Raw genomic sequence first — 9,952 nt, forward strand, 5'->3', positions numbered from 1 at the left:
GGTTAGGCAGTAGAAGGCAGAGTTGGGATACTAGGTAAATACTCGAATTGGAAACAAATGACTAATGATGTCCCAAAAGGATCTGTGCTGGGGCCTCAACGATTCACTATATTAATAACTTAGATTACACAATAGCAAGCCATATATTCAAGTTTGTCAATGACATAGATTGGTGGCAGAGTAAGTACTGTAGGCAGGAGCATAAAATAACAAAGAGTCACTGATAGATTAAGTGAGTAGATAGATTTCATCGCTGGTAAGTGTGAGGTCATTCATTTTGGGACAAAAAAGGAAAGATCCAAATATTTTTTAAGTGATGAAAAGCTAGGAACAGTAGAGATGAATGGTGGTGGACCATTAAACAAGTAACGGGAGGAAGAGGCTCCATGAACATCCACATCCTCAATGATGGCGGAGCCCAGCACGCGGGTACAAAAGACAAGGCTGAAGCATTGGCAGCCAGAAGTGCCAAGTGGATGATCCATCTCGACCTCTTCCTGAGGTCCCCACTATCACAGAAGTCAGTCTTCAGCCAATTCAGTTTACGTGATATCAAGAAATGGTTGAGCACACTGGATACAGCAAAGGCAGTGGGCCCTGACAATATCCCGGCAGTCATGTTGAAGACTTGTGGTCCAGAACTAGCTATGCCTCTTGCCATGCTGTTCCAGTACAGCTACAACACTGGCATCTATCCGACAATGTGAAAAACTGCCCAGTATATCCTGTCCACAAAAAGCAGGACAAATCTAATCCAGCCAACTACCGACCCATCAGTCTACTCTCAATCATCAGCAAAGTGATGAAAGGTGTCATTGATAGTGCTATCAAACAGCACCAATAACCTGCTCATTGATACTCAGTTTGGGTTCCACCAGGACCACTCGACGCCAGACCTCGTTACAGCCTTGGTCCAAGCATAGATAAAAGAGCTGAATTCCAGAGGTGAGGTGAGAGTGACTTCCCTTGACATCAAGGCAGCATTTGACTGAATGTGGCATCAAGGAGCCCCAGTAAAATTGAAGTCAATGGGGATCAGAGGAAATCAGCACAAAGTAAGATGGTTGTAGTTGTTGGAGGTCACTCATCTCAGCCCCAGGACATCGCTGCAGGAGTTCCTCAGGGCAGTGTCTTAGACGCAACCAGCTTCATCAAAAATCTTCCCTCCATCAGAAGGTTAGAAGTGGAGATGTTCGCTGATGAATGCAGAGTGTTCGGTTCCAGTTGCAACTCCTCAGATAATGAGGCAGTTATGCCCGCATGCAGCAAGACCTGGACGACATTCAGATTTGGGCTGATAAGTGGCAAGTAACATTCGCCTCACACAAGTGCTAGGCAATGACTTTTTAGGCGATCCCTCGTATCGAAGATGACTTGCTTCCACACCAAAAAGGGATGTGTTCAGAGGTGTTTTGATGAGGACCTGATATTCCAGGTTTTTTTAATGTGTGGTGGCCATTGCACACCAACCACCACATGGGGTTGACAGAGCTAGGTCTTGGTCCAGTGGTAAGTATTAACCAAGACGACTGGCGAGCAGCTTTGCTGCACGGACCTAGTGCACACACAAATCGCAGTGTGGGCTGGCCCGTGCTGCCCCTGGGCCCACACCTCATCTAGACCCCAATCACGTCGCTTCTGGGCCTCAATCTCTCTCCGCTCCTCTGCCCCGGTCATTTGCCGCACCTCCGCCACGATCTCTCTCCGCCCCGATCATTCGCCACACCTCTGCTGTACCTGGGCTCTGCTGAAGTTCCTGCCCATGTTCCAATCAGTGCCCTGGGTTTTGGTGACGTCACCCAGTCGCCCTCCTTGAAGCCGTCACCCTCCTGCAACGGCTCGTGCTGTATCTTGAAGTGGCTCCTCCTCTTATACCCCCGACCTGCGGCTGGTATTTCCTCGCAGGTCGGATCACCATGGCAATGACTATCTCCAACTAGAGAGTGTCAAACCACCGCCCCTTGACATTCAATGGTCTCATCGCCAAATCCCCCACCATCAATATCCTGGGGGTCACCATTGACTAGAAACTTAACTGGACCAGCCACATAAACACTGTGGCTACAAGAGCAGGCCAGAGGCTGGGTATTCTGCAGCGAGTGTCTCACCTCCTGACTCCCCAAAACCTTTCCACCATCTACAAGGCACAAGTCAGGAGTGTGATGGAATACTTTCCACTTGCCTGAATGAGTGCAGTTCCAACAACACTCAAGAAGTTCAACACTGTAAGGTATACATCTGTGAGTATGCTGTTGAGTTGGGTGTGGCTTAGCCAGTCATGTGATGTTCATACAACTGAATAAAACCCCAGCCAGTTGGGTTCAGGGGATCCACAGTTTGTCAGGTGGTTGTGAGCCTGGTGGATAAACTAGTAATGTGTAGTGTGATTGTTAAACCTTTTGTTAATAAACCAACTAGTTCTTAGTGGCAATATGTTGCTATGATTTCTTAAACAAAGAACCCACGAAGCAAATACATTACAGACACTACCCTGGACAAAGCAGCCCGCTTGATTGGGCACCTCTTCCACCACCTTAAAACATTCACTCCCTCCACCACCAGAGTACCATGGCTGCAGTGTGTACCATCTACAAGATGCACTACGGAACTCACCAAGGCTTCTTTGACAGCACCTCCCAAACCCACAACCTCTACCACCTAGAAGGACAAGGGCAGCAGGTGCATGGGAACTCCACCACCTCCAAATTCCCCTCCAAGTCACAACATATTGGCGTTCCTTCATCATCGCTGGGTCGAAATCCTGGAACTCCCTAACAGCATTATGGGAGCACCTTCACCACAAGGACTGCAGCAGTTCAAGAAGGCGGCTCACCACCACCTCCTCAAGGGCAATTAGGAATGGGCAAAGAATGCTGGCCTTGCCAGCGACGCCTACATTCCAGGAACATATTAAAAAAATGTCCAAAGAGATTTAGGGTCCATATACACAGATCACTGAAATATAGTGGTCAGGTACAAAAAATAATCAAAACTGTTAATACAATGTTAGCCTTTATATCTAGAAGGCTAGAATATGAAGGGGAGGAATGTGGAGCTCACTACCACAAGCAGTAGTTGAGACGATTAACATAGATGCATTTAGGGGTAAACTAGATAAACACATAAGGAAGAAAGGAATAGAAGGATATGTTGATGGGGTTAGATGAAGATGGGTGGGAGAAAGCTTGTGTGGAGCACAAACACCAGCACGGGCTATTTGGGCCAAATGGCCTGTTTCTGTGCTGTAAATTCCTGTGTGATGGAGTTGAGAGACTTCAAAAACTTGCTCAAGTGAGTCACCTAGTGACCAGAGCCAGTAACTGCATCATAGTTGACAGAGAAAAATGAAATAGGAACGAAGGGACAAGAATAGTCCATTCAGGCCCTTGAGCCTGTTCCACCAGCCAGTGAGATTATGGCTGATCTGTATCCGAACTCCATCCACCCGCATTGGCTTCACATCCCTTAATACCCTTCTTAGCAAAAATCTATCGATCTCAGATTTAAAATGATTAATTGAGCTAGCATATACTGAATCCTTTGTATGAAGAAGTATTTCCCAACTTCTCTCCTGAATGGCCCGGCTCTGATTTTAAGGTTATGTCCCCTTGTCCTACACTCACCCACCATCGGAAAAAATTTCTCTCTATACTATCAATTCTTTTCAAAATCCTAAAAACCTCAATCAAATCACCTCATAACCTTGTATATTCCAGGGAATATTCCAATGTATTGTATAGCTGTAGCAAAACTTCTTCCACCTTCACCATTGCAGGTCTTGAACTACATGTTGAAGAGTGGAAGATACCTGTGCGTGGATTTTTTAACGTGTGGTGGCCGTTGCACACCAGCCACCACACGGGCTTGACAGAGCTAGGTCTTGGTCCAATGGCAAGGATTAACCAAGACGACTGGAGACCAGCTCTGCTGCACGGATCTAGTGCGCACAATATCGCATTGTGGGCTGGCCCGTGCTGCCCCTGGGCCCTCACCTCTTCTGGGCCCCGAACTCACGCTTCTCCTGGGCCCCGATCACGTCGCTCTACAATCTCTCGCCGCTCCTTCGCCCAACCTCGCCGCTCTTTTGATGCTTGCCGCCTCTCCTGCTGTACCTGCCCACGTTCGAATCAGTGACCTTGATTTTGGTGATGTCCAATCCAGTCCTTCTCCCAGGACGATGCTGGGAGTCGGTGTCAATACCGCGTTCGGTCACAAAGGCATTAGCGCCCCGTTTTGAGTGCTGACAGGGAGTGCAAATGTACCCAATTTCTCCCCCAAGGAGTGCCTGACTCAAATACCATTTGTCAAACTCCTAAGTGCTGTGCGGATGTGATTAAAGATTAAACAAATAAATTGTGGGTGGTTCCGGAATTTCAGTGGCTGGGTGCTGAAATGTTACAAGTGACACTGACTTGGGGAGCTTGGACAAGCTGAAAGTTGACCGCGGACCAGGTGTGTAAACGGATGGGGTGGCTACGTGTATAACAGTTAGCTGTCGCTCGAGTACAGATAGAGGGCAAAGAGTGGGAAGGGTCTTCGTGGGGAAAGGGAAATGTGTGCAATTGTAGCCAGCGATCGTGAATTAAACTCGGGAGGGGAAGCTCTGGCCTCGGGCAAGCGGTCCCAGGGACCGTGGCCCGGTGAATGTCCGCTGGTCCACTGGCTGGGCACTGCTCAGATGAATTTAGGAAATAAGTTGGCGCTTTATGCTGAAAAAAAAATTCACTTGCAAGAAAATAAGTTTGTATTTACTGAAAATAAATAAATAGGAACATGTGGCTTTAAAATATATATATGTAAGACTGGTTGAAAGGCGATAATATAATGTACCATATCTGGCGTGTGTGTCCCTTTTTCGAGCCCACTAACGCTAACAGCTGTGGTCCGGATCTTTTCGACCACTATTTCTGTTTATTCTGACCCATGTCTGCCAATCCCCTCTATGTCAGAATATGGAAGTGCACTGACTGGCGGTTTGTTCTGTGGGAAGAGGTTTCAACCGTTATGTAAAATGACACTTCAGTCAATGCTCACCTTTTAACAATAGGGCTATTCAGGCGCTTTTGTTGCTGGTCTTTTAGTTGTTAATGGGCCAGGCCGGGCGAAAGGGAAGTTGTCAGTGGGGTGTTGGGCAGCTGAAGGAAATCCCATTTACAAGCACAGCGGAATTAATTTGGAGGGAGGGGAAGAAGAGAGAATTCATGCCTGGAGCTAAAATTATTTTAATAGGTTGCTCTTCAATGGAGATGATTGTACCCGACTTCATCCAACGAAAACAGAAAGAGAGAACCCACCTCCTACTCAGTCGCTAGTCAACCGCCTTGCTTTATATGGTATTTTTGTCTTATGTCAATTTTTTTGTCTTATGTGAAGCACCTTGGGACTTTAAAGGCGCTGTATAAATGCGAGTTGTTGTATTTTATCCACTGCAAAAGCGCGTGTTGCAATTGATAAACAGATAGAGACTGAATTTTGGAAATCTGAAATTTCGCAGCAGGCTAGGCAACATCTGAAAGGGAGAGAAAGCACTTGCTTTCAAATAACACCTTTCACTTCCTGGGGCATTCCAGAACATTTCACAATAACGGTTCTCTCTCCTCAGGTACTGTCCCCCTCTCAAATATGCACAAAATCCGGGCTGACACTTCAGTGCAGTACTGAGGGAGTGCTGCACTGTCGGAGGGGCTGTCTTTCGGATAAGATGCTCAACCAACGTCTGCACTCTCAGGTGGAACTATTTCGAAGAAGAGCATAGAAGTTCTCACCACTGTCCTGTTCAATATTTATACCTCGCTAAAAACAAATTATCTTGTCATTATTAAATCGTCGTTTGTGCCATTTTGTGCAAGTTGGCTGTGGTATTTCCTGCATATGGTCCTATGGTGCAATAATTAGCACTCTGGGTTTTGAATCCAGTGTTCCGAGTTCAACCCTCAGTGAACGTTGCATGTTTCAGTGACGGTGTAATGGTTAGTGTTCAGAGTTCAAATCTCAATCAGACTTCACATATTTGTGCTCATTTTCATTGTCTGTAAAGTGCTTTGGGACATCGGTGGTCCTGAAAGGCACTACATAAATGCAAGGCTTTCTTTTAGAACAGTAACCACACTTCAAAACAGTACTTCATTGGCTATAAAGCACTTTGGGATGTCCTGAAGTCAAGAAAGGCGCCATATAAATGCATTTCTTTTTTTGCAAAACATGTAGCTATGGGAGTTTACACTGAGATATGTAAAATAAAGACTTGCATTTGTATAGCGCCTTTCATGACCACCCGGACATCATAGCATTTTACAGCCAATTAAGTACTTTTGGAGTGTAGTCACTGTTGTAATTTAGGAAACACGACAGCCAATTTGCGCACAGCATACTCCCACAAAAGCAACATGAAAATGACCAGATAATCTATTTTTGTTTATTGAGACTAATATGACAATATGACTAATATGATATAAAGGGGCAATCACACTGCTGGACATGTACTATAGACCTCCAAATAGTGAGAGGGAGATAGAAGTGCAAATATGTAGGCAAATTTCTGAGAAGTGCAAAAACTATAGGGTAGTAATAGTAGGGGATTTCAACTATCCTAATATTAAGGGGTATCAGTGGGAGAGCATTTAAGTGCTAGTGACCATAATTCAGTTAGATTTAAGGTAGTTATGGAAAAGGACAAGGTTAGACCAGGAATAAAAGTTCTAAATTGGGGAAAAGCCAACTTTGCTAAGCTGAGAGGTGATTTAGCCGCAGTGGACTGGAAACATCTACTTGAAGTTAAATCAGTGTCAGAGCAGTGGGAGGCATTCAAGGAGGAGATCCTCAGGGTTCAGGCCAAATATGTGCCTTAAAGAAAAAGGGTGGGACTAGCAAATCTAGAGCCCCCTGGATGTCTAGGGACATACAGGGTAGAGTAAAGAAAAAAAGAGAAGCTTACGACAGATACCGATGGCTAAATACTGCAGAATCCCTTGAGGAGTATAGAGAGGTGAGATCAAAAGGGATATTAGGAAAGCAAAGAGAGAGCATGAACAATTCTTGGCAAGTAAAATCAAATAAAACCCAAAGATGTTTTATAAATATATTAAGAGCAAGAGGATAACTAAAGAAAGGGTAGGACCTATTAGAGACCATGAGGGTAATCTTTGTGTGGAGGTGAAAGGTGTGGGTATGGTTCTTAATGAATACTTTGCATCTGTTTTCACAAAAGAGAGGGGCGATGCAGACACTGCTATCGAGGAGGAGGAAGATGAAATATTAGATGAAATAAACATACTGAGAGAGGAGGTATTAAGGGGTTTAGCAGCTTTGAAAGTGGATAAGTCCCCAGGCCCAGATGAAATGTATCCCAGGCTGTTGAGCGAAGCAAAAGAAGAAATAGCAGAAGCTTTGACCATCATTTTCCAATCCTCTCTGGCTTCAGGTGTGGTGCCAGAGGACTGGAGGACTGCTAATGTGGTACCTTTGTTTAAGAAGGGAGAAAGGGATAGACTGAGTAATTACAGGCCAGTCAGCCTAACCTCAGTTGTGGGAAAATTGTTGGAAAAAATCCTGAAGGATAAGATAAATCTATATTTAGAAAGACATGGGTTAATCAGGGAGAGTCAGCATGGATTTGTTAAGGACGGTCATGTCTGACTAACTTGATTACATTTTTCGAGGAGGTAACCAGGAGGGTTGATGAGGGCAGTGCCTATGATGTAGTGTATATGGATTTTAGCAAAGCTTTCGATAAGGTTCCGCGTGGCAGACAGGTCACGAAAGTAAGAACCCATGGGATCCAGGGCAAAATAGCAAGTTGGATCCAAAATTGGCTCAGAGGCAGGAAGCAAAAGGTAATGGTTGATGGGTGTTTTTGTGACTGGAAGGATGTTTCCAGTGGGGTTTCGCAGGGCTCAGTGCTAGGTCCCTTGCTTTTTGTGGTATACATCAATGATCTAGACTTGACTATAGAGGGTATGATTTCGAAGTTTGCAGATGATACAAAAATAGGCTGTGTGGTTGATAATGAAGAAGAAAGCTGCGGACTGCAGGAAGTTATCAATCAACTGGTCAGGTGGGCAGAACAATGACAAATGGAATTTAATCCAGAGAAGTGTGATTTGGGGAGGGCTAACAAGGAAAGGGAATACACATTAAATGGTAGGACATTGAGAAGTGTAGAGGAACTAAGGGACCTGGGAGCGCATGTCCACAGATCCCTGAAGGTAGAAGGCTCGGTGGATAAGGTGGTTAAGAAGGCTTGCCTTCATTAGCTGAGGTATAGAATATAAGAGCAGGTGGGTTATGCTTGAACTGTATAAAACATTGGTTAGTCCACAGCTGGAGTACTGCGTGCAGATCTGGTCACCGCATTACAGGAAGGACGTGATTGCACTGAAGAGAGTACAGAGGAGATTTATGAGGATGTTGCTGGGAGTGGAGAATCTTAACTATGAGGATAGATTGGATAGGCTGGGTTTGTTTTCCTTGGAACAGAGGACGCTAAGGGGAGACCTTATTGAGGTGTATAAAATTATGAGGGGCATAGCTATAGTGGATAGAAAGGGCCTATTTCCCTTAGTAGAAGGGTCAACAACCAGGGGGCATAAATTTAAAGTAATTATAGAAGGTTTAGAGGGGATTTGAGGGGAAATTTCTTCATGCAGAGGGTGGTGGGGGTCTGGAACTCGCCGCCTGAAAGGGTGGTAGAGGCAGAAACCCTCACCATCTTTAAAAAGTACTTGGATGTGCACTTGAAGTGCCGTAACCTGCAGGGCTACGGACCTAGAACTGGAAAGTGCGATTAGGCTGGATAGCCTCTTGTCGACTGGTGCGGACATGATGGGCCGAAATGGCCTCCTTCCATGCTGTAAACTTCTATGATGCTATGACGCTATAGTGCATATGTAGTCAGCTGTGGCTCAGTGGGTAGCAAACCATCATACAAAGTAACAGCAGTAGGATTAGGAACTATACTGAGAGGCCCAATCCCTGCTATACACACACATTATACATTTGTACTGTAAAATTTGGATGTCCCTATTTTTATAATGTGTAGGATTTATATGTGTTTATAATTGTGTCAGCTGTGGCTCAGTGGGTAGCACATTTACCTCTGACTCTGAGTCAGAAGGTTGTGGGTTCAAGTCCCACTGCAGGGACTTGAGTAAAAAAATCTAGGCTGACACTCCAGTGCAGTGCTGAGGGAGTGCTGCATTGTTGGAGGTGCTGACTTTTGGATGAGATGTTAAACCGAGGCCCCATCTGCTCTCTCAGGTTGATGTAAAAAATCCTATGGCAATCTTTCGAAGAAGAGCAAGGGAGTTATCCTCGGTGTCCTGGGCAATATTTCAGTTTGTCATAGGTGGTTCCTCAAAATGAGAATGACTTGCTTCCACACCAAAAAAAGATGAGTTCAAAGGTGTTTCAATGAAGGACCTGAACTACATCCTCAAGGGTGGAAGATGCCTGTGTTTGGATTTTTTAACGTGTGCTGGCTGTTGCACACCAGCCACCACACGGGCTTGACAGAGCTAGGTCTTGGTCCAGTGGCAAGGATTACCCAAGATAATTGGAGACCAGCTCTGCTGCACAGACCTAGAGCGCACACATATCGCAGTGTGGGCTGGCCCCTGAGCCCCTGGCCCCGAACTCACGCCTCTCCTGGGCCCCAATCACATCCCTCCATAGTCTCTCGCCGCTCCTGTTGTATCTGCCCACACTCCAATCACCGACCTGGACCTTGATGATGTCCCTCTTCGCTGTGGTCGCCCTCCTGCACCAGCCCGCGCTGCTCCCTGAAGCAGTATGCCTCCACGCTGCTCCCCGAGGCCACTGCACCTCCGCTCCTTTTATGGCCCCGACCTGCCGCTAGTGTTCTCACGCAAGTCGAGGCCTCCACACCGCCAATATTTAACCCTCAATCAACAAACCAAAAACTGATTTTATGGTCATTATCACATTGCTGTTTGTC

The sequence above is a fragment of the Pristiophorus japonicus genome, chromosome 21 (genome assembly GCF_044704955.1).
Source record: "Pristiophorus japonicus isolate sPriJap1 chromosome 21, sPriJap1.hap1, whole genome shotgun sequence".
NCBI lineage: Eukaryota > Metazoa > Chordata > Chondrichthyes > Pristiophoridae > Pristiophorus > Pristiophorus japonicus.